The sequence below is a fragment of the Chroicocephalus ridibundus genome, chromosome 6, assembly GCF_963924245.1.
Source record: "Chroicocephalus ridibundus chromosome 6, bChrRid1.1, whole genome shotgun sequence".
NCBI lineage: Eukaryota > Metazoa > Chordata > Aves > Charadriiformes > Laridae > Chroicocephalus > Chroicocephalus ridibundus.
Window position 1 is genome coordinate 62,854,045 of NC_086289.1, and position 23,516 is coordinate 62,877,560.

Here is a 23,516-nt window from a genome sequence, read left to right on the forward strand (position 1 = left end):
CATTTTTGTGCCTGGAGAGACGCAAAGTGGGACAGGGCGGTTTTGACGCTGAAGGCAGCAGAAAAGCCTGCAGCCCCCAGGTGTGTGGGGCCACACAATCGGTTGCAAAAGAGCTTTAGAACAAGGCCTAGTTTTCCCTGCTGGCTCTTTGGACGTGGGACCAGTCTCCAGACATCTGGCCATTTTTGTTCCTGGCGCGGAGCCAAGTGGTAAAGGGTGGCTTTGAGGCTGAAGGCAGCAGGAAAGCCTGCAGCCCCCAGGTCCGTGGGGCTACGCAAGCCGTTCCCAAAGAGTTTTAGAACAATGCATAGTTTTCCCTGCTGGATCTTTCGTTGTGTGACCCATATCCATACCTATGGCCATTTTTCTGACTGGCGTGGCGCCAAGTGGGAAAGGGTGGTTTTGAGGCTGAAGGCAGCAGGAAAGCCTGCAGCCCCCATGTGTGTGGGGCTACGCAAGCCGTTCCCAAAGAGCTTTAGAACAATGCATAATTTTCCCTGCTGGCTCTTTGGGCGTGGGACCAATCTCCAGACATATGGCCATTTTTGTGCCTGGCGCGGCGACAAGTGGGGAAGGGTGGTTTTGTGGCTGAAGGCAGCAGGAAAGCCTGCAGCCCCCAGGTGTGTGGGGCTACGCAAGAGGTTTCCAAAGAGCTTTAGAACAAGGCATAGTTTTCCCTGCTGGCTCGTTGGGCGTGGGACCAGTCTCCAGACATATGGCCATTTTTGTGCCTGGCGCGGTGCCACGTGGGAAAGGGTGGTTTTGAGGCTGAAGGCAGCAGGAAATCCTGCAGCCCCCAGGTGTGTGGGGATACGCAAGCGGTTCCAAAAGAGCTTTAGAACAAGGCCTAGTTTTCCCTGCTGGCTCTTTGGGCGTGGGACCAATCTCCAGACATATGGGCATTTTTGTGCCTGGAGCGACGCCAAGTGGGACAGGGCGGTTTTGAGGCTGAAGGCAGCAGGAAAGCCTGCAGCCCGCAGGTGTGTGGGGCTACGCAAGTAATTCCCAAAGAGCTTTAGAATAAGGCATAGTTTTCCCTGCTGGCTCTTTGGGCGTGGGACCAGTCTCCAGCGATATGGCCATTTTTGTGCCTGGCGTGGCGCCAAGTGGGAAAGGGTGGTTTTGAGGCTGAAGGCAGCAGGAAAGCCTGCAGCCCCCAGGTGTGTGGGGCTACGCAAGCCGTTCCCAAAGAGCTTTAGAACAGGGCATAGTTTTCCCTGCTGGCTCTTTGGGCGTGGGACCAATCTCCAGCCATATGGCCATTTTTGTGCCTATAGCGACGCCAAGTGGGACAGGACCGTTTTGAGGCTGAAGGCAGCAGGAAAGCCTGCAGCCCCCAGGTGTGTGGGGCTACGCAAGAGGTTCCCAAAGAGCTTTAGAACAAGGCCTAGTTTTCCCTGCTGGCTCTTTGGGCGTGGGACCAGTCTCCAGACATATGGCCATTTTTATGCCTGGCGCGGCTCTGAGTGGGAAAGGGTGTTTTTGAGGCTGAAGGCAGCAGGAAAGCCTGCAGCCCCCAGGTGTGTGGGGCTACGCAAGAGGTTCCCAAAGAGCTTTAGAACAAGGCCTAGTTTTCCCTGCTGGCTCTTTGGGCGTGGGACCAGTCTCCAGACATATGGCCATTTTTATGCCTGGCGCGGCGCCAATTGGGAAAGGGTGGTTTTGAGGCTGAAGGCAGCAGGAAAGCCTGCAGCCCCCAGGTGTGTGGGGCTACGCAACCCGTTCCCAAAGAGCTTTAGAACAAGGCCTAGTTTTCCCTGCTGGCTCGTTGGGCGTGGGACCAATGTCCAGCCATATGGCCATTTTTGGGCCTGGAGCGACGCCAAGTTCGACAGGGCGGTTTTGAGGCTGAAGGCAGCAGGAAAGCCTGCAGCCCCCAGGTGAGTGGGGCTACGCAAGCGGTTCCCAAAGAGCTTTAGAACAAGGCCTAGTTTTCCCTGCTGGCTCTTTGGGCGTGGGACCAATCTCCAGACATATGGCCATTTTTGTGCCTGGTGCGGAGCCAAGTGGGAAAGGGTGGTTTTGAGGCTGAAGGCAGCAGGAAAGCCTGCAGCCCCCAGGTGTATGGTGCTACGCAAGCGGTTCCCAAAGAGCTTTAGAACAAGGCATAGTTTTCCCTGCTGGCTCTTTGGGCGTGGGACCAATCTCCAGACATATGGCCATTTTTGTGCCTGGCGCGGCGACAAGTGGGGAAGGGTGGTTTTGTGGCTGAAGGCAGCAGGAAAGCCTGCAGCCCCCAGGTCCGTGGGGCTACGCAAGAGGTTTCCAAAGAGCTTTAGAACAAGGCATAGTTTTCCCTGCTGGCTCGTTGGGCGTGGGACCAGTCTCCAGACATATGGCCATTTTTGTGCCTGGCGCGGTGCCACGTGGGAAAGGGTGGTTTTGAGGCTGAAGGCAGCAGGAAATCCTGCAGCCCCCAGGTGTGTGGGGATACGCAAGCGGTTCCAAAAGACCTTTAGAACAAGGCATAGTTTTCCCTGCTGGCTCTTTGGGCGTGGGACCAGTCTCCAGCCATATGGCCATTTTTGTGCCTGGCGCGGCGCCAAGTGGGAAAGGGTGGTTTTGAGGCTGAAGGGAGCAGGAAAGCCTGCAGCCCCCAGGTCCGTGGGGCTACGCAAGAGGTTCCCTAAGAGCTTTAGAACAAGGCCTAGTTTTCCCTGCTGGCTCTTTGGGCGTGGGACCAATCTCCAGACATATGGGCATTTTTGTGCCTGGAGCGACGCCAAGTGGGACAGGGCGGTTTTGAGGCTGAAGGCAGCAGGAAAGCCTGCAGCCCCCAGGTGTGTGGGGCTACGCAAGTAATTCCCAAAGAGCTTTAGAATAAGGCATAGTTTTCCCTGCTGGCTCTTTGGGCGTGGGACCAGTCTCCAGCGATATGGCCATTTTTGTGCCTGGCATGGCGCCAAGTGGGAAAGGGTGGTTTTGAGGCTGAAGGCAGCAGGAAAGCCTGCAGCCCCCAGGTGTGTGGGGCTACGCAACCCGTTCCCAAAGAGCTTTAGAACAGGGCATAGTTTTCCCTGCTGGCTCTTTGGGCGTGGGACCAATCTCCAGCCATATGGCCATTTTTGTGCCTATAGCGACGCCAAGTGGGACAGGACCGTTTTGAGGCTGAAGGCAGCAGGAAAGCCTGCAGCCCCCAGGTGTGTGGGGCTACGCAAGAGGTTCCCAAAGAGCTTTAGAACAAGGCCTAGTTTTCCCTGCTGGCTCTTTGGGCGTGGGACCAGTCTCCAGACATATGGCCATTTTTATGCCTGGCGCGGCGCCAATTGGGAAAGGGTGTTTTTGAGGCTGAAGGCAGCAGGAAAGCCTGCAGCTCCCAGGTGTGTGGGGCTACGCAAGCGGTTCCCAAAGAGCTTTAGAACAAGGCATAGTTTTCCCTGCTGGCTCTTTGGGCGTGGGACCAATCGCCAGACATATGGCCATTTTTGTGCCTGGAGCGACGCCAAGTGGGACAGGGCGGTTTTGAGGCTGAAGGCAGCAGGAAAGCCTGCCTCCCCCAGGTGTGTGGGGTTACGCAAGTAATTCCCAAAGAGCTTTAGAACAAGGCCTAGTTTTCCCTGCTGTCTCTTTGGGCGTGGGACCAATCTCCAGACATATGGCCATTTTTGGGCCTGGCGCGGCTCCAAGTGGGAAAGGGTGGTTTTGAGGCTGAAGGCAGCAGGAAAGCCTGCAGCCCCCAGGTCCGTGGGGCTACGCAAGCCGTTCCAAAGAGCTTTAGAACAAGGCACAGTTTTCCCTGCTGGATCTTTGGTTGTGTGACCCATATCCATACCTATGGCCATTTTTGTGACTGGCGCGGCGCCAAGTGGGAAAGGGTGGTTTTGAGGCTGAAGGCGCCAGGAAAGCCTTCAGCCCCCAGGTGTAATGGGCTACGCAAGCGGTTCCCAAAGAGCTTTAGAACAAGGCATAGTTTTCCCTGCTGGCTCTTTGGGCGTGGGACCCATCACCAGACATATGGCCATTTTTGTGCCTGGCGCGGCGCCAAGTGGGAAAGGGTGGTTTTGAGGCTGAAGGCAGCAGGAAAGCCTGCAGCCCCCAGGTCCGTGGGGCTACGCAAGAGGTTTCCAAAGAGCTTTAGAACAAGGCATAGTTTTCCCTGCTGGCTCGTTGGGCGTGGGACCAGTCTCCAGACATATGGCCATTTTTGTGCCTGGCGCGGTGCCACGTGGGAAAGGGTGGTTTTGAGGCTGAAGGCAGCAGGAAATCCTGCAGCCGCCAGGTGTGTGGGGATACGCAAGCGGTTCCAAAAGACCTTTAGAACAAGGCCTAGTTTTCCCTGCTGGCTCTTTGGGCGTGGGACCAGTCTCCAGCCATATGGCCATTTTTGTGCCTGGCGCGGCGCCAAGTGGGAAAGGGTGGTTTTGAGGCTGAAGGGAGCAGGAAAGCCTGCAGCCCCCAGGTCCGTGGGGCTACGCAAGAGGTTCCCTAAGAGCTTTAGAACAAGGCCTAGTTTTCCCTGCTGGCTCTTTGGGCGTGGGACCAATCTCCAGACATATGGGCATTTTTGTGCCTGGAGCGACGCCAAGTGGGACAGGGCGGTTTTGAGGCTGAAGGCAGCAGGAAAGCCTGCAGCCCGCAGGTGTGTGGGGCTACGCAAGTAATTCCCAAAGAGCTTTAGAATAAGGCATAGTTTTCCCTGCTGGCTCTTTGGGCGTGGGACCAGTCTCCAGCGATATGGCCATTTTTGTGCCTGGCATGGCGCCAAGTGGGAAAGGGTGGTTTTGAGGCTGAAGGCAGCAGGAAAGCCTGCAGCCCCCAGGTGTGTGGGGCTACGCAACCCGTTCCCAAAGAGCTTTAGAACAGGGCATAGTTTTCCCTGCTGGCTCTTTGGGCGTGGGACCAATCTCCAGCCATATGGCCATTTTTGTGCCTATAGCGACGCCAAGTGGGACAGGACCGTTTTGAGGCTGAAGGCAGCAGGAAAGCCTGCAGCCCCCAGGTGTGTGGGGCTACGCAAGAGGTTCCCAAAGAGCTTTAGAACAAGGCCTAGTTTTCCCTGCTGGCTCTTTGGGCGTGGGACCAGTCTCCAGACATATGGCCATTTTTATGCCTGGCGCGGCTCTGAGTGGGAAAGGGTGTTTTTGAGGCTGAAGGCAGCAGGAAAGCCTGCAGCTCCCAGGTGTGTGGGGCTACGCAAGCGGTTCCCAAAGAGCTTTAGAACAAGGCATAGTTTTCCCTGCTGGCTCTTTGGGCGTGGGACCAATCGCCAGACATATGGCCATTTTTGTGCCTGGAGCGACGCCAAGTGGGACAGGGCGGTTTTGAGGCTGAAGGCAGCAGGAAAGCCTGCCTCCCCCAGGTGTGTGGGGTTACGCAAGTAATTCCCAAAGAGCTTTAGAACAAGGCCTAGTTTTCCCTGCTGGCTCTTTGGGCGTGGGACCAATCTCCAGACATATGGCCATTTTTGGGCCTGGCGCGGCTCCAAGTGGGAAAGGGTGGTTTTGAGGCTGAAGGCAGCAGGAAAGCCTGCAGCCCCCAGGTCCGTGGGGCTACGCAAGCCGTTCCAAAGAGCTTTAGAACAAGGCACAGTTTTCCCTGCTGGATCTTTGGTTGTGTGACCCATATCCATACCTATGGCCATTTTTGTGACTGGCGCGGCGCCAAGTGGGAAAGGGTGGTTTTGAGGCTGAAGGCGCCAGGAAAGCCTTCAGCCCCCAGGTGTAATGGGCTACGCAAGCGGTTCCCAAAGAGCTTTAGAACAAGGCATAGTTTTCCCTGCTGGCTCTTTGGGCGTGGGACCCATCACCAGACATATGGCCATTTTTGTGCCTGGCGCGGCGCCAAGTGGGAAAGGGTGGTTTTGAGGCTGAAGGCAGCAGGAAAGACTGCAGCCCCCAGGTCCGTGGGGCTACGCAAGAGGTTCCCAAAGAGCTTTAGAACAAGGCCTAGTTTTCCCTGCTGGCTCTTTGGGCGTGGGACCCATATCCATACCTATGGCCATTTTTGTGCCTGGCGTGGCGCCAAGTGGGAAAGGGTGGTTTTGAGGCTGAAGGCAGCAGGAAAGCCTGCAGCCCCCAGGTGTGTGGGGCTACGCAAGCCGTTCCCAAAGAGCTTTAGATCAATGCATAATTTTCCCTGCTGGCTCTTTGGGCGTGGGACCAATCTCCAGACATATGGCCATTTTTGTGCCTGGCGCGGCGACAAGTGGGGAAGGGTGGTTTTGTGGCTGAAGGCAGCAGGAAAGCCTGCAGCCCCCAGGTCCGTGGGGCTACGCAAGAGGTTTCCAAAGAGCTTTAGAACAAGGCATAGTTTTCCCTGCTGGCTCGTTGGGCGTGGGACCAGTCTCCAGACATATGGCCATTTTTGTGCCTGGCGCGGTGCCACGTGGGAAAGGGTGGTTTTGAGGCTGAAGGCAGCAGGAAATCCTGCAGCCCCCAGGTGTGTGGGGATACGCAAGCGGTTCCAAAAGAGCTTTAGAACAAGGCATAGTTTTCCCTGCTGGCTCTTTGGGCGTGGGACCAGTCTCCAGCCATATGGCCATTTTTGTGCCTGGCGCGGCGCCAAGTGGGAAAGGGTGGTTTTGAGGCTGAAGGGAGCAGGAAAGCCTGCAGCCCCCAGGTCCGTGGGGCTACGCAAGAGGTTCCCTAAGAGCTTTAGAACAAGGCCTAGTTTTCCCTGCTGGCTCTTTGGGCGTGGGACCAATCTCCAGACATATGGGCATTTTTGTGCCTGGAGCGACGCCAAGTGGGACAGGGTGGTTTTGAGGCTGAAGGCAGCAGGAAAGCCTGCAGCCCCCAGGTGTGTGGGGCTACGCAAGCCGTTCCCAAAGAGCTTTAGAACAGGGCATAGTTTTCCCTGCTGGCTCTTTGGGCGTGGGACCAATCTCCAGCCATATGGCCATTTTTGTGCCTATAGCGACGCCAAGTGGGACAGGACCGTTTTGAGGCTGAAGGCAGCAGGAAAGCCTGCAGCTCCCAGGTGTGTGGGGCTACGGAAGAGGTTCCCAAAGAGCTTTAGAACAAGGCCTAGTTTTCCCTGCTGGCTCTTTGGGCGTGGGACCAGTCTCCAGACATATGGCCATTTTTATGCCTGGCGCGGCTCTGAGTGGGAAAGGGTGTTTTTGAGGCTGAAGGCAGCAGGAAAGCCTGCAGCCCCCAGGTGTGTGGGGCTACGCAAGAGGTTCCCAAAGAGCTTTAGAACAAGGCCTAGTTTTCCCTGCTGGCTCTTTGGGCGTGGGACCAGTCTCCAGACATATGGCCATTTTTATGCCTGGCGCGGCGCCAATTGGGAAAGGGTGGTTTTGAGGCTGAAGGCAGCAGGAAAGCCTGCAGCCCCCAGGTGTGTGGGGCTACGCAACCCGTTCCCAAAGAGCTTTAGAACAAGGCCTAGTTTTCCCTGCTGGCTCGTTGGGCGTGGGACCAATGTCCAGCCATATGGCCATTTTTGGGCCTGGAGCGACGCCAAGTGCGACAGGGCGGTTTTGAGGCTGAAGGCAGCAGGAAAGCCTGCAGCCCCCAGGTGAGTGGGGCTACGCAAGCGGTTCCCAAAGAGCTTTAGAACAAGGCATAGTTTTCCCTGCTGGCTCTTTGTGCGTGGGACCAATCTCCAGACATATGGCCATTTTTGTGCCTGGTGCGGAGCCAAGTGGGAAAGGGCGGTTTTGAGGCTGAAGGCAGCAGGAAAGCCTGCAGCTCCCAGGTGTGTGGGGCTACGCAAGCGGTTCCCAAAGAGCTTTAGAACAAGGCCTAGTTTTCCCTGCTGGCTCTTTGGGCGTGGGACCAATCGCCAGACATATGGCCATTTTTGTGCCTAGAGCGACGCCAAGTAAGACAGGGCATTTTTGAGGCTGAAGGCAGCAGGAAAGCCTGCAGCCCCCAGGTCCGTGGGGCTACGCAAGCCGTTCCCAAAGAGCTTTAGAACAAGGCCTAGTTTTCCCTGCTGGCTCTTTGGGCGTGGGACCAATCTCCAGACATATGGCCATTTTTGTGCCTGGTGCGGAGCCAAGTGGGAAAGGGTGGTTTTGAGGCTGAAGGCAGCAGGAAAGCCTGCAGCCCCCAGGTGTATGGTGCTACGCAAGCGGTTCCCAAAGAGCTTTAGAACAAGGCATAGTTTTCCCTGCTGGCTCTTTGGGCGTGGGACCAATCTCCAGACATATGGCCATTTTTGTGCCTGGCGCGGCGACAAGTGGGGAAGGGTGGTTTTGTAGCTGAAGGCAGCAGGAAAGCCTGCAGCCCCCAGGTCCGTGGGGCTACGCAAGAGGTTTCCAAAGAGCTTTAGAACAAGGCATAGTTTTCCCTGCTGGCTCGTTGGGCGTGGGACCAGTCTCCAGACATATGGCCATTTTTGTGCCTGGCGCGGTGCCACGTGGGAAAGGGTGGTTTTGAGGCTGAAGGCAGCAGGAAATCCTGCAGCCCCCAGGTGTGTGGGGATACGCAAGCGGTTCCAAAAGAGCTTTAGAACAAGGCATAGTTTTCCCTGCTGGCTCTTTGGGCGTGGGACCAGTCTCCAGCCATATGGCCATTTTTGTGCCTGGCGCGGCGCCAAGTGGGAAAGGGTGGTTTTGAGGCTGAAGGGAGCAGGAAAGCCTGCAGCCCCCAGGTCCGTGGGGCTACGCAAGAGGTTCCCTAAGAGCTTTAGAACAAGGCCTAGTTTTCCCTGCTGGCTCTTTGGGCGTGGGACCAATCTCCAGACATATGGGCATTTTTGTGCCTGGAGCGACGCCAAGTGGGACAGGGCGGTTTTGAGGCTGAAGGCAGCAGGAAAGCCTGCAGCCCGCAGGTGTGTGGGGCTACGCAAGTAATTCCCAAAGAGCTTTAGAACAAGGCCTAGTTTTCCCTGCTGGCTCTTTGGGCGTGGGACCAGTCTCCAGCGATATGGCCATTTTTGTGCCTGGCGTGGCGCCAAGTGGGAAAGGGTGGTTTTGAGGCTGAAGGCAGCAGGAAAGCCTGCAGCCCCCAGGTGTGTGGGGCTACGCAAGCCGTTCCCAAAGAGCTTTAGAACAGGGCATAGTTTTCCCTGCTGGCTCTTTGGGCGTGGGACCAATCTCCAGCCATATGGCCATTTTTGTGCCTATAGCGACGCCAAGTGGGAAAGGACCGTTTTGAGGCTGAAGGCAGCAGGAAAGCCTGCAGCCCCCAGGTGTGTGGGGCTACGCAAGAGGTTCCCAAAGAGCTTTAGAACAAGGCCTAGTTTTCCCTGCTGGCTCTTTGGGCGTGGGACCAGTCTCCAGACATATGGCCATTTTTATGCCTGGCGCGGCTCTCAGTGGGAAAGGGTGGTTTTGAGGCTGAAGGCAGCAGGAAAGCCTGCAGCCCCCAGGTGTGTGGGGCTACGCAAGAGGTTCCCAAAGAGCTTTAGAACAAGGCATAGTTTTCCCTGCTGGCTCTTTGGGCGTGGGACCAGTCTCCAGATATATGGCCATTTTTATGCCTGGCGCGGCGCCAATTGGGAAAGGGTGGTTTTGAGGCTGAAGGCAGCAGGAAAGCCTGCAGCCCCCAGGTCCGTGGGGCTACGCAACCCGTTCCCAAAGAGCTTTAGAACAAGGCCTAGTTTTCCCTGCTGGCTCGTTGGGCGTGGGACCAATGTCCAGCCATATGGCCATTTTTGGGCCTGGAGCGACGCCAAGTGCGACAGGGCGGTTTTGAGGCTGAAGGCAGCAGGAAAGCCTGCAGCCCCCAGGTGAGTGGGGCTACGCAAGCGGTTCCCAAAGAGCTTTAGAACAAGGCATAGTTTTCCCTGCTGGCTCTTTGGGCGTGGGACCAATCTCCAGACATATGGCCATTTTTGTGCCTGGTGCGGAGCCAAGTGGGAAAGGGCGGTTTTGAGGCTGAAGGCAGCAGGAAAGCCTGCAGCTCCCAGGTGTGTGGGGCTACGCAAGCGGTTCCCAAAGAGCTTTAGAACAAGGCCTAGTTTTCCCTGCTGGCTCGTTGGGCGTGGGACCAGTCTCCAGACATATGGCCATTTTTGTGCCTGGCGCGGTGCCACGTGGGAAAGGGTGGTTTTGAGGCTGAAGGCAGCAGGAAATCCTGCAGCCCCCAGGTGTGTGGGGCTACGCAAGCGGTTCCAAAAGAGCTTTAGAACAAGGCATAGTTTTCCCTGCTGGCTCTTTGGGCGTGGGACCAGTCTCCAGCCATATGGCCATTTTTGTGCCTGGCGCGGCGCCAAGTGGGAAAGGGCGGTTTTGAGGCTGAAGGCAGCAGGAAAGCCTGCAGCCCCCAGGTGAGTGGGGCTACGCAAGAGGTTCCCTAAGAGCTTTAGAACAAGGCCTAGTTTTCCCTGCTGGCTCTTTGGGCGTGGGACCAATCTCCAGACATATGGCCATTTTTGTGCCTGGAGCGACGCCAAGTGGGACAGGGCGGTTTTGAGGCTGAAGGCAGCAGGAAAGCCTGCAGCCCGCAGGTGTGTGGGGCTACGCAAGTAATTCCCAAAGAGCTTTAGAATAAGGCATAGTTTTCCCTGCTGGCTCTTTGGGCGTGGGACCAGTCTCCAGCGATATGGCCATTTTTGTGCCTTGCGTGGCGCCAAGTGGGAAAGGGTGGTTTTGAGGCTGAAGGCAGCAGGAAAGCCTGCAGCCCCCAGGTGTGTGGGGCTACGCAAGCCGTTCCCAAAGAGCTTTAGAACAGGGCATAGTTTTCCCTGCTGGCTCTTTGGGCGTGGGACCAATCTCCAGCCATATGGCCATTTTTGTGCCTATAGCGACGCCAAGTGGGACAGGGCGGTTTTGAGGCTGAAGGCAGCAGGAAAGCCTGCAGCCCCCAGGTGTGTGGGGCTACGTAAGAGGTTCCCAAAGAGCTTTAGAACAAGGCCTAGTTTTCCCTGCTGGCTCTTTGGGCATGGGACCAGTCTCCAGACATATGGCCATTTTTATGCCTGGCGCGGCTCTGAGTGGGAAAGGGTGTTTTTGAGGCTGAAGGCAGCAGGAAAGCCTGCAGCCCCCAGGTGTGTGGGGCTACGCAAGAGGTTCCCAAAGAGCTTTAGAACAAGGCCTAGTTTTCCCTGCTGGCTCTTTGGGCGTGGGACCAGTCTCCAGACATATGGCCATTTTTATGCCTGGCGCGGCGCCAATTGGGAAAGGGTGGTTTTGAGGCTGAAGGCAGCAGGAAAGCCTGCAGCCCCCAGGTGTGTGCGGCTACGCAACCCGTTCCCAAAGAGCTTTAGAACAAGGCCTAGTTTTCCCTGCTGGCTCGTTGGGCGTGGGACCAATGTCCAGCCATATGGCCATTTTTGGGCCTGGAGCGACGCCAAGTGCGACAGGGCGGTTTTGAGGCTGAAACCAGCAGGAAAGCCTGCAGCCCCCAGGTGAGTGGGGCTACGCAAGCGGTTCCCAAAGAGCTTTAGAACAAGGCATAGTTTTCCCTGCTGGCTCTTTGGGCGTGGGACCAATCTCCAGACATATGGCCATTTTTGTGCCTGGTGCGGAGCCAAGTGGGAAAGGGCGGTTTTGAGGCTGAAGGCAGCAGGAAAGCCTGCAGCTCCCAGGTGTGTGGGGCTACGCAAGCGGTTCCCAAAGAGCTTTAGAACAAGGCCTAGTTTTCCCTGCTGGCTCTTTGGGCGTGGGACCAATCGCCAGACATATGGCCATTTTTGTGCCTAGAGCGACGCCAAGTAAGACAGGGCATTTTTGAGGCTGAAGGCAGCAGGAAAGCCTGCAGCCCCCAGGTCCGTGGGGCTACGCAAGCCGTTCCCAAAGAGCTTTAGAACAAGGCCTAGTTTTCCCTGCTGGCTCTTTGGGCGTGGGACCAATCTCCAGACATATGGCCATTTTTGTGCCTGGTGCGGAGCCAAGTGGGAAAGGGTGGTTTTGAGGCTGAAGGCAGCAGGAAAGCCTGCAGCCCCCAGGTGTATGGTGCTACGCAAGCGGTTCCCAAAGAGCTTTAGAACAAGGCATAGTTTTCCCTGCTGGCTCTTTGGGCGTGGGACCAATCTCCAGACATATGGCCATTTTTGTGCCTGGCGCGGCGACAAGTGGGGAAGGGTGGTTTTGTGGCTGAAGGCAGCAGGAAAGCCTGCAGCCCCCAGGTCCGTGGGGCTACGCAAGAGGTTTCCAAAGAGCTTTAGAACAAGGCATAGTTTTCCCTGCTGGCTCGTTGGGCGTGGGACCAGTCTCCAGACATATGGCCATTTTTGTGCCTGGTGCGGTGCCACGTGGGAAAGGGTGGTTTTGAGGCTGAAGGCAGCAGGAAATCCTGCAGCCCCCAGGTGTGTGGGGATACGCAAGCGGTTCCAAAAGAGCTTTAGAACAAGGCATAGTTTTCCCTGCTGGCTCTTTGGGCGTGGGACCAGTCTCCAGCCATATGGCCATTTTTGTGCCTGGCGCGGCGCCAAGTGGGAAAGGGTGGTTTTGAGGCTGAAGGGAGCAGGAAAGCCTGCAGCCCCCAGGTCCGTGGGGCTACGCAAGAGGTTCCCTAAGAGCTTTAGAACAAGGCCTAGTTTTCCCTGCTGGCTCTTTGGGCGTGGGACCAATCTCCAGACATATGGGCATTTTTGTGCCTGGAGCGACGCCAAGTGGGACAGGGCGGTTTTGAGGCTGAAGGCAGCAGGAAAGCCTGCAGCCCGCAGGTGTGTGGGGCTACGCAAGTAATTCCCAAAGAGCTTTAGAATAAGGCATAGTTTTCCCTGCTGGCTCTTTGGGCGTGGGACCAGTCTCCAGCGATATGGCCATTTTTGTGCCTGGCGTGGCGCCAAGTGGGAAAGGGTGGTTTTGAGGCTGAAGGCAGCAGGAAAGCCTGCAGCCCCGAGGTGTGTGGGGCTACGCAAGCCGTTCCCAAAGAGCTTTAGAACAGGGCATAGTTTTCCCTGCTGGCTCTTTGGGCGTGGGACCAATCTCCATCCATATGGCCATTTTTGTGCCTATAGCGACGCCAAGTGGGACAGGACCGTTTTGAGGCTGAAGGCAGCAGGAAAGCCTGCAGCCCCCAGGTGTGTGGGGCTACGCAAGAGGTTCCCAAAAAGCTTTAGAACAAGGCACAGTTTTCCCTGCTGGCTCTTTGGGCGTGGGACCAGTCTCCAGACATATGGCCATTTTTATGCCTGGCGCGGCTCTCAGTGGGAAAGGGTGGTTTTGAGGCTGAAGGCAGCAGGAAAGCCTGCAGCCCCCAGGTGTGTGGGGCTACGCAAGAGGTTCCCAAAGAGCTTTAGAACAAGGCCTAGTTTTCCCTGCTGGCTCTTTGGGCGTGGGACCAGTCTCCAGACATATGGCCATTTTTATGCCTGGCGCGGCGCCAATTGGGAAAGGGTGGTTTTGAGGCTGAAGGCAGCAGGAAAGCCTGCAGCCCCCAGGTCCGTGGGGCTACGCAAGAGGTTCCCAAAGAGCTTTAGAACAAGGCCTAGTTTTCCCTGCTGGCTCTTTGGGCGTGGGACCAATCTCCAGACATATGGGCATTTTTGGGCCTGGAGCGACGCCAAGTGGGACAGGGCGGTTTTGAGGCTGAAGGCAGCAGGAAATCCTGCAGCCCCCAGGTGTGTGGGGCTACGCAAGTAATTCCCAAAGAGCTTTAGAACAAGGCCTAGTTTTCCCTGCTGGCTCTTTGGGCGTTGGACACATCACCAGACATATGGCCATTTTTGTGCCTGGCGTGGCGCGAAGTGGAGAAGGGTGGTTTTGAGGCTGAAGACAGCAGGAAAGCCTGCAGCCCCCAGGTCCGTGGGGCTACGCAAGCGGTTCCCAAAGAGCTTTAGAACAAGGCCTAGTTTTCCCTGCTGGCTCTTTGGGCGTGGGACCAATGTCCAGCCATATGGCCATTTTTGGGCCTGGAGCGACGCCAAGTGCGACAGGGCGGTTTTGAGGCTGAAGGCAGCAGGAAAGCCTGCAGCCCGCAGGTGAGTGGGGCTACGCAAGCGGTTCCCAAAGAGCTTTAGAACAAGGCATAGTTTTCCCTGCTGGCTCTTTGGGCGTGGGACCAATCTCCAGACATATGGCCATTTTTGTGCCTGGTGCGGAGCCAAGTGGGAAAGGGCGGTTTTGAGGCTGAAGGCAGCAGGAAAGACTGCAGCTCCCAGGTGTGTGGGGCTACGCAAGCGGTTCCCAAAGAGCTTTAGAACAAGGCATAGTTTTCCCTGCTGGCTCTTTGGGTGTGGGACCAATCTCCAGACATATGGCCATTTTTGTGCCTAGAGCGACGCCAAGTAAGACAGGGCAGTTTTGAGGCTGAAGGCAGCAGGAAAGCCTGCAGCCCCCAGGTCCGTGGGGCTACGCAAGCGTTTCCCAAAGAGCTTTAGAACAAGGCCTAGTTTTCCCTGCTGGCTCTTTGGGCGTGGGACCAGTCTCCAGACATATGGCCATTTTTGTGCCTGGTGCGGAGCCAAGTGGGAAAGGGTGGTTTTGAGGCTGAAGGCAGCAGGAAAGCCTGCAGCGCCCAGGTGTATGGTGCTACGCAAGCGGTTCCCAAAGAGCTTTAGAACAAGGCCTAGTTTTCCCTGCTGGCTCTTTGGGCGTGGGACCAATCTCCAGACATATGGCCATTTTTGTGCCTGGTGCGGAGCCAAGTGGGAAAGGGCGGTTTTGAGGCTGAAGGCAGCAGGAAAGCCTGCAGCTCCCAGGTGTGTGGGGCTACGCAAGCGGTTCCCAAAGAGCTTTAGAACAAGGCCTAGTTTTCCCTGCTGGCTCTTTGGGCGTGGGACCAATCGCCAGACATATGGCCATTTTTGTGCCTAGAGCGACGCCAAGTAAGACAGGGCAGTTTTGAGGCTGAAGGCAGCAGGAAAGCCTGCAGCCCCCAGGTCCGTGGGGCTACGCAAGAGGTTCCCAAAGAGCTTTAGAACAAGGCATAGTTTTCCCTGCTGGCTCTTTGGGCGTGGGACCAATCTCCAGACATATGGCCATTTTTGTGCCTGGCGTGGTGCTAAGTGGGAAAGGGTGGTTTTGAGGCTGAAGGCAGCAGGAAAGCCTGCAGCCCCCAGGTCCGTGGGGCTACGCAAGCGTTTCCCAAAGAGCTTTAGAACAAGGCATAGTTTTCCCTGCTGGCTCTTTGGGCGTGGGACCAATCTCCAGACATATGGGCATTTTTGTGCCTGGAGCGACGCCAAGTGGGACAGGGCTGTTTTGAGGCTGAAGGCAGCAGGAAAGCCTGCAGCCCCAAGGTCTGTGGGGCTACGCAAGCGTTTCCCAAAGAGCTTTAGAATAAGGCATAGTTTTCCCTGCTGGCTCTTTGGGCGTGGGACCCATCACCAGACATATGGCCATTTTTGTGCCTGGCGTGGCGCCAAGTGGGAAAGGGCGGTTTTGAGGCTGAAGGCAGCAGGAAAGCCTGCAGCCCCCAGGTCCGTGGGGCTACGCAAGCGGTTCCCAAAGAGCTTTAGAACAAGGCCTAGTTTTCCCTGCTGGCTCTTTGGGCGTGGGACCAATCTCCAGACATATGGCCATTTTTGTGCCTGGTGCGGAGCCAAGTGGGAAAGGGCGGTTTTGAGGCTGAAGGCAGCAGGAAAGCCTGCAGCCCCCAGGTGTATGGTGCTACGCAAGCGGTTCCCAAAGAGCTTTAGAACAAGGCCTAGTTTTCCCTGCTGGCTCTTTGGGCGTGGGACCAATCTCCAGACATATGGCCATTTTTGTGCCTGGTGCGGAGCCAAGTGGGAAAGGGCGGTTTTGAGGCTGAAGGCAGTAGGAAAGCCTGCAGCTCCCAGGTGTGTGGGGCTACGCAAGCGGTTCCCAAAGAGCTTTAGAACAAGGCCTAGTTTTCCCTGCTGGCTCTTTGGGCGTGGGACCAATCGCCAGACATATGGCCATTTTTGTGCCTAGAGCGACGCCAAGTAAGAAAGGGCAGTTTTGAGGCTGAAGGCAGCAGGAAAGCCTGCAGCCCCCAGGTCCGTGGGGCTACGCAAGAGGTTCCCAAAGAGCTTTAGAACAAGGCCTAGTTTTCCCTGCTGGCTCTTTGGGCGTGGGACCAATATCCAGACATATGGGCATTTTTGGGCCTGGAGCGACGCCAAGTGGGACAGGGCGGTTTTGAGGCTGAAGGCAGCAGGAAATCCTGCAGCCCCCAGGTGTGTGGGGCTACGCAAGTAATTCCCAAAGAGCTTTAGAACAAGGCCTAGTTTTCCCTGCTGGCTCTTTGGGCGTTGGACACATCACCAGACATATGGCCATTTTTGTGCCTGGCGTGGCGCGAAGTGGAGAAGGGTGGTTTTGAGGCTGAAGACAGCAGGAAAGCCTGCAGCTCCCAGGTCCGTGGGGCTACGCAAGCGGTTCCCAAAGAGCTTTAGAACAAGGCCTAGTTTTCCCTGCTGGCTCTTTGGGCGTGGGACCAATGTCCAGCCATATGGCCATTTTTGGGCCTGGAGCGACGCCAAGTGCGACAGGGCGGTTTTGAGGCTGAAGGCAGCAGGAAAGCCTGCAGCCCGCAGGTGAGTGGGGCTACGCAAGCGGTTCCCAAAGAGCTTTAGAACAAGGCCTAGTTTTCCCTGCTGGCTCTTTGGGCGTGGGACCAATCGCCAGACATATGGCCATTTTTGTGCCTAGAGCGACGCCAAGTAAGACAGGGCAGTTTTGAGGCTGAAGGCAGCAGGAAAGCCTGCAGCCCCCAGGTCCGTGGGGCTACGCAAGAGGTTCCCAAAGAGCTTTAGAACAAGGCCTAGTTTTCCCTGCTGGCTCTTTGGGCGTGGGACCAATCTCCAGACATATGGCCATTTTTGTGCCTGGCGTGGTGCCAAGTGGGAAAGGGTGGTTTTGAGGCTGAAGGCAGCAGGAAAGCCTGCAGCCCCCAGGTCCGTGGGGCTACGCAAGCGTTTCCCAAAGAGCTTTAGAACAAGGCATAGTTTTCCCTGCTGGCTCTTTGGGCGTGGGACCAATCTCCAGACATATGGGCATTTTTGTGCCTGGAGCGACGCCAAGTGGGACAGGGCTGTTTTGAGGCTGAAGGCAGCAGGAAAGCCTGCAGCCCCAAGGTCTGTGGGGCTACGCAAGCGTTTCCCAAAGAGCTTTAGAATAAGGCATAGTTTTCCCTGCTGGCTCTTTGGGCGTGGGACCCATCACCAGACATATGGCCATTTTTGTGCCTGGCGTGGCGCCAAGTGGGAAAGGGCGGTTTTGAGGCTGAAGGCAGCAGGAAAGCCTGCAGCCCCCAGGTCCGTGGGGCTACGCAAGCGGTTCCCAAAGAGCTTTAGAACAAGGCCTAGTTTTCCCTGCTGGCTCTTTGGGCGTGGGACCAATCTCCAGACATATGGCCATTTTTGTGCCTGGTGCGGAGCCAAGTGGGAAAGGGCGGTTTTGAGGCTGAAGGCAGCAGGAAAGCCTGCAGCCCCCAGGTGTATGGTGCTACGCAAGCGGTTCCCAAAGAGCTTTAGAACAAGGCCTAGTTTTCCCTGCTGGCTCTTTGGGCGTGGGACCAATCTCCAGACATATGGCCATTTTTGTGCCTGGTGCGGAGCCAAGTGGGAAAGGGCGGTTTTGAGGCTGAAGGCAGTAGGAAAGCCTGCAGCTCCCAGGTGTGTGGGGCTACGCAAGCGGTTCCCAAAGAGCTTTAGAACAAGGCCTAGTTTTCCCTGCTGGCTCTTTGGGCGTGGGACCAATCGCCAGACATATGGCCATTTTTGTGCCTAGAGCGACGCCAAGTAAGAAAGGGCAGTTTTGAGGCTGAAGGCAGCAGGAAAGCCTGCAGCCCCCAGGTCCGTGGGGCTACGCAAGAGGTTCCCAAAGAGCTTTAGAACAAGGCCTAGTTTTCCCTGCTGGCTCTTTGGGCGTGGGACCAATATCCAGACATATGGGCATTTTTGGGCCTGGAGCGACGCCAAGTGGGACAGGGCGGTTTTGAGGCTGAAGGCAGCAGGAAATCCTGCAGCCCCCAGGTGTGTGGGGCTACGCAAGTAATTCCCAAAGAGCTTTAGAACAAGGCCTAGTTTTCCCTGCTGGCTCTTTGGGCGTTGGACACATCACCAGACATATGGCCATTTTTGTGCCTGGCGTGGCGCGAAGTGGAGAAGGGTGGTTTTGAGGCTGAAGACAGCAGGAAAGCCTGCAGCTCCCAGGTCCGTGGGGCTACGCAAGCGGTTCCCAAAGAGCTTTAGAACAAGGCCTAGTTTTCCCTGCTGGCTCTTTGGGCGTGGGACCAATGTCCAGCCATATGGCCATTTTTGGGCCTGGAGCGACGCCAAGTGCGACAGGGCGGTTTTGAGGCTGAAGGCAGCAGGAAAGCCTGCAGCCCGCAGGTGAGTGGGGCTACGCAAGCGGTTCCCAAAGAGCTTTAGAACAAGGCCTAGTTTTCCCTGCTGGCTCTTTGGGCGTGGGACCAATCGCCAGACATATGGCCATTTTTGTGCCTAGAGCGACGCCAAGTAAGACAGGGCAGTTTTGAGGCTGAAGGCAGCAGGAAAGCCTGCAGCCCCCAGGTCCGTGGGGCTACGCAAGAGGTTCCCAAAGAGCTTTAGAACAAGGCCTAGTTTTCCCTGCTGGCTCTTTGGGCGTGGGACCAATCTCCAGACATATGGCCATTTTTGTGCCTGGCGTGGTGCCAAGTGGGAAAGGGTGGTTTTGAGGCTGAAGGCAGCAGGAAAGCCTGCAGCCCCCAGGTCCGTGGGGCTACGCAAGCGTTTCCCAAAGAGCTTTAGAACAAGGCCTAGTTTTCCCTGCTGGCTCTTTGGGCGTGGGACCAATCTCCAGACATATGGCCATTTTTGTGCCTGGAGCGACGCCAAGTGGGACAGGGCTGTTTTGAGGCTGAAGGCAGCAGGAAAGCCTGCAGCCCCAAGGTCTGTGGGGCTACGCAAGCGTTTCCCAAAGAGCTTTAGAATAAGGCATAGTTTTCCCTGCTGGCTCTTTGGGCGTGGGACCCATCACCAGACATATGGCCATTTTTGTGCCTGGCGTGGCGCCAAGTGGGAAAGGGCAGTTTTGAGGCTGAAGGCAGCAGGAAAGCCTGCAGCCCCCAGGTGTGTGGGGCTACGCAAGCCGTTCCCAAAGAGCTTTAGAACAGGGCATAGTTTTCCCTGCTGGCTCGTTGGGCGTGGGACCAATGTCCAGCCATATGGCCATTTTTGGGCCTGGAGCGACGCCAAGTGCGACAGGGCGGTTTTGAGGCTGAAGGCAGCAGGAAAGCCTGCAGCCCCCAGGTCCGTGGGGCTACGCAAGCGGTTCCCAAAGAGCTTTAGAACAAGGCCTAGTTTTCCCTGCTGGCTCTTTGGGCGTGGGACCAATCGCCAGACATATGGCCATTTTTGTGCCTGGTGCGGAGCCAAGTGGGAAAGGGCGGTTTTGAGGCTGAAGGCAGCAGGAAAGCCTGCAGCCCCCAGGTGTATGGTGCTACGCAAGCGGTTCCCAAAGAGCTTTAGAACAAGGCCTAGTTTTCCCTGCTGGCTCTTTGGGCGTGGGACCAATCTCCAGACATATGGCCATTTTTGTGCCTGGTGCGGAGCCAAGTGGGAAAGGGCGGTTTTGAGGCTGAAGGCAGTAGGAAAGCCTGCAGCTCCCAGGTGTGTGGGGCTACGCAAGCGGTTCCCAAAGAGCTTTAGAACAAGGCCTAGTTTTCCCTGCTGGCTCTTTGGGCGTGGGACCAATCGCCAGACATATGGCCATTTTTGTGCCTAGAGCGACGCCAAGTAAGAAAGGGCAGTTTTGAGGCTGAAGGCAGCAGGAAAGCCTGCAGCCCCCAGGTCCGTGGGGCTACGCAAGAGGTTCCCAAAGAGCTTTAGAACAAGGCCTAGTTTTCCCTGCTGGCTCTTTGGGCGTGGGACCAATCTCCAGACATATGGGCATTTTTGGGCCTGGAGCGACGCCAAGTGGGACAGGGCGGTTTTGAGGCTGAAGGCAGCAGGAAATCCTGCAGCCCCCAGGTGTGTGGGGCTACGCAAGTAATTCCCAAAGAGCTTTAGAACAAGGCCTAGTTTTCCCTGCTGGCTCTTTGGGCGTTGGACACATCACCAGACATATGGCCATTTTTGTGCCTGGCGTGGCGCGAAGTGGAGAAGGGTGGTTTTGAGGCTGAAGACAGCAGGAAAGCCTGCAGCCCCCAGGTCCGTGGGGCTACGCAAGCGGTTCCCAAAGAGCTTTAGAACAAGGCCTAGTTTTCCCTGCTGGCTCTTTGGGCGTGGGACCAATGTCCAGCCATATGGCCATTTTTGGGCCTGGAGCGACGCCAAGTGCGACAGGGCGGTTTTGAGGCTGAAGGCAGCAGGAAAGCCTGCAGCCCGCAGGTGAGTGGGGCTACGCAAGCGGTTCCCAAAGAGCTTTAGAACAAGGCATAGTTTTCCCTGCTGGCTCTTTGGGCGTGGGACCAATCTCCAGACATATGGCCATTTTTGTGCCTGGTGCGGAGCCAAGTGGGAAAGGGCGGTTTTGAGGCTGAAGGCAGCAGGAAAGACTGCAGCTCCCAGGTGTGTGGGGCTACGCAAGCCGTTCCCAAAGAGCTTTAGAACAAGGCATAGTTTTCCCTGCTGGCTCTTTGGGTGTGGGACCAATCTCCAGACATATGGCCATTTTTGTGCCTAGAGCGACGCCAAGTAAGACAGGGCAGTTTTGAGGCTGAAGGCAGCAGGAAAGCCTGCAGCCCCCAGGTCCGTGGGGCTACGCAAGCGTTTCCCAAAGAGCTTTAGAACAAGGCCTAGTTTTCCCTGCTGGCTCTTTGGGCGTGGGACCAGTCTCCAGACATATGGCCATTTTTGTGCCTGGTGCGGAGCCAAGTGGGAAAGGGTGGTTTTGAGGCTGAAGGCAGCAGGAAAGCCTGCAGCGCCCAGGTGTATGGTGCTACGCAAGCGGTTCCCAAAGAGCTTTAGAACAAGGCCTAGTTTTCCCTGCTGGCTCTTTGGGCGTGGGACCAATCTCCAGACATATGGCCATTTTTGTGCCTGGTGCGGAGCCAAGTGGGAAAGGGCGGTTTTGAGGCTGAAGGCAGCAGGAAAGCCTGCAGCTCCCAGGTGTGTGGGGCTACGCAAGCGGTTCCCAAAGAGCTTTAGAACAAGGCCTAGTTTTCCCTGCTGGCTCTTTGGGCGTGGGACCAATCGCCAGACATATGGCCATTTTTGTGCCTAGAGCGACGCCAAGTAAGACAGGGCAGTTTTGAGGCTGAAGGCAGCAGGAAAGCCTGCAGCCCCCAGGTCCGTGGGGCTACGCAAGAGGTTCCCAAAGAGCTTTAGAACAAGGCATAGTTTTCCCTGCTGGCTCTTTGGGCGTGGGACCAATCTCCAGACATATGGCCATTTTTGTGCCTGGCGTCGTGCCAAGTGGGAAAGGGTGGTTTTGAGGCTGAAGGCAGCAGGAAAGCCTGCAGCCCCCAGGTCCGTGGGGCTACGCAAGCGTTTCCCAAAGAGCTTTAGAACAAGGCATAGTTTTCCCTGCTGGCTCTTTGGGCGTGGGACCAATCTCCAGACATATGGCCATTTTTGTGCCTGGAGCGACGCCAAGTGGGACAGGGCTGTTTTGAGGCTGAAGGCAGCAGGAAAGCCTGCAGCCCCAAGGTCTGTGGGGCTACGCAAGCGTTTCCCAAAGAGCTTTAGAATAAGGCATAGTTTTCCCTGCTGGCTCTTTGGGCGTGGGACCCATCACCAGACATATGGCCATTTTTGTGCCTGGCGTGGCGCCAAGTGGGAAAGGGCGGTTTTGAGGCTGAAGGCAGCAGGAAAGCCTGCAGCCCCCAGGTCCGTGGGGCTACGCAAGCGGTTCCCAAAGAGCTTTAGAACAAGGCCTAGTTTTCCCTGCTGGCTCTTTGGGCGTGGGACCAATCTCCAGACATATGGCCATTTTTGTGCCTGGTGCGGAGCCAAGTGGGAAAGGGCGGTTTTGAGGCTGAAGGCAGCAGGAAAGCCTGCAGCCCCCAGGTGTATGGTGCTACGCAAGCGGTTCCCAAAGAGCTTTAGAACAAGGCCTAGTTTTCCCTGCTGGCTCTTTGGGCGTGGGACCAATCTCCAGACATATGGCCATTTTTGTGCCTGGTGCGGAGCCAAGTGGGAAAGGGCGGTTTTGAGGCTGAAGGCAGTAGGAAAGCCTGCAGCTCCCAGGTGTGTGGGGCTACGCAAGCGGTTCCCAAAGAGCTTTAGAACAAGGCCTAGTTTTCCCTGCTGGCTCTTTGGGCGTGGGACCAATCGCCAGACATATGGCCATTTTTGTGCCTAGAGCGACGCCAAGTAAGAAAGGGCAGTTTTGAGGCTGAAGGCAGCAGGAAAGCCTGCAGCCCCCAGGTCCGTGGGGCTACGCAAGAGGTTCCCAAAGAGCTTTAGAACAAGGCTTAGTTTTCCCTGCTGGCTCTTTGGGCGTGGGACCAATATCCAGACATATGGGCATTTTTGGGCCTGGAGCGACGCCAAGTGGGACAGGGCGGTTTTGAGGCTGAAGGCAGCAGGAAATCCTGCAGCCCCCAGGTGTGTGGGGCTACGCAAGTAATTCCCAAAGAGCTTTAGAACAAGGCCTAGTTTTCCCTACTGGCTCTTTGGGCGTTGGACACATCACCAGACATATGGCCATTTTTGTGCCTGGCGTGGCGCGAAGTGGAGAAGGGTGGTTTTGAGGCTGAAGACAGCAGGAAAGCCTGCAGCCCCCAGGTCCGTGGGGCTACGCAAGCGGTTCCCAAAGAGCTTTAGAACAAGGCCTAGTTTTCCCTGCTGGCTCTTTGGGCGTGGGACCAATGTCCAGCCATATGGCCATTTTTGGGCCTGGAGCGACGCCAAGTGCGACAGGGCGGTTTTGAGGCTGAAGGCAGCAGGAAAGCCTGCAGCCCGCAGGTGAGTGGGGCTACGCAAGCGGTTCCCAAAGAGCTTTAGAACAAGGCATAGTTTTCCCTGCTGGCTCTTTGGGCGTGGGACCAATCTCCAGACATATGGCCATTTTTGTGCCTGGTGCGGAGCCAAGTGGGAAAGGGCGGTTTTGAGGCTGAAGGCAGCAGGAAAGACTGCAGCTCCCAGGTGTGTGGGGCTACGCAAGCGGTTCCCAAAGAGCTTTAGAACAAGGCATAGTTTTCCCTGCTGGCTCTTTGGGCGTGGGACCAATCTCCAGACATATGGCCATTTTTGTGCCTGGAGCGACGCCAAGTGGGACAGGGCTGTTTTGAGGCTGAAGGCAGCAGGAAAGCCTGCAGCCCCAAGGTCTGTGGGGCTACGCAAGCGTTTCCCAAAGAGCTTTAGAATAAGGCATAGTTTTCCCTGCTGGCTCTTTGGGCGTGGGACCCATCACCAGACATATGGCCATTTTTGTGCCTGGCGTGGCGCCAAGTGGGAAAGGGCGGTTTTGAGGCTGAAGGCAGCAGGAAAGCCTGCAGCCCCCAGGTGTGTGGGGCTACGCAAGCCGTTCCCAAAGAGCTTTAGAACAGGGCATAGTTTTCCCTGCTGGCTCGTTGGGCGTGGGACCAATGTCCAGACATATGGCCATTTTTGGGCCTGGAGCGACGCCAAGTGCGACAGGGCGGTTTTGAGGCTGAAGGCAGCAGGAAAGCCTGCAGCCCCCAGGTCCATGGGGCTACGCAAGCGGTTCCCAAAGAGCTTTAGAACAAGGCCTAGTTTTCCCTGCTGGCTCTTTGGGCGTGGGACCAATCGCCAGACATATGGCCATTTTTGTGCCTGGTGCGGAGCCAAGTGGGAAAGGGCGGTTTTTAGGCTGAAGGCAGCAGGAAAGCCTGCAGCCCCCAGGTGTATGGTGCTACGCAAGCGGTTCCCAAAGAGCTTTA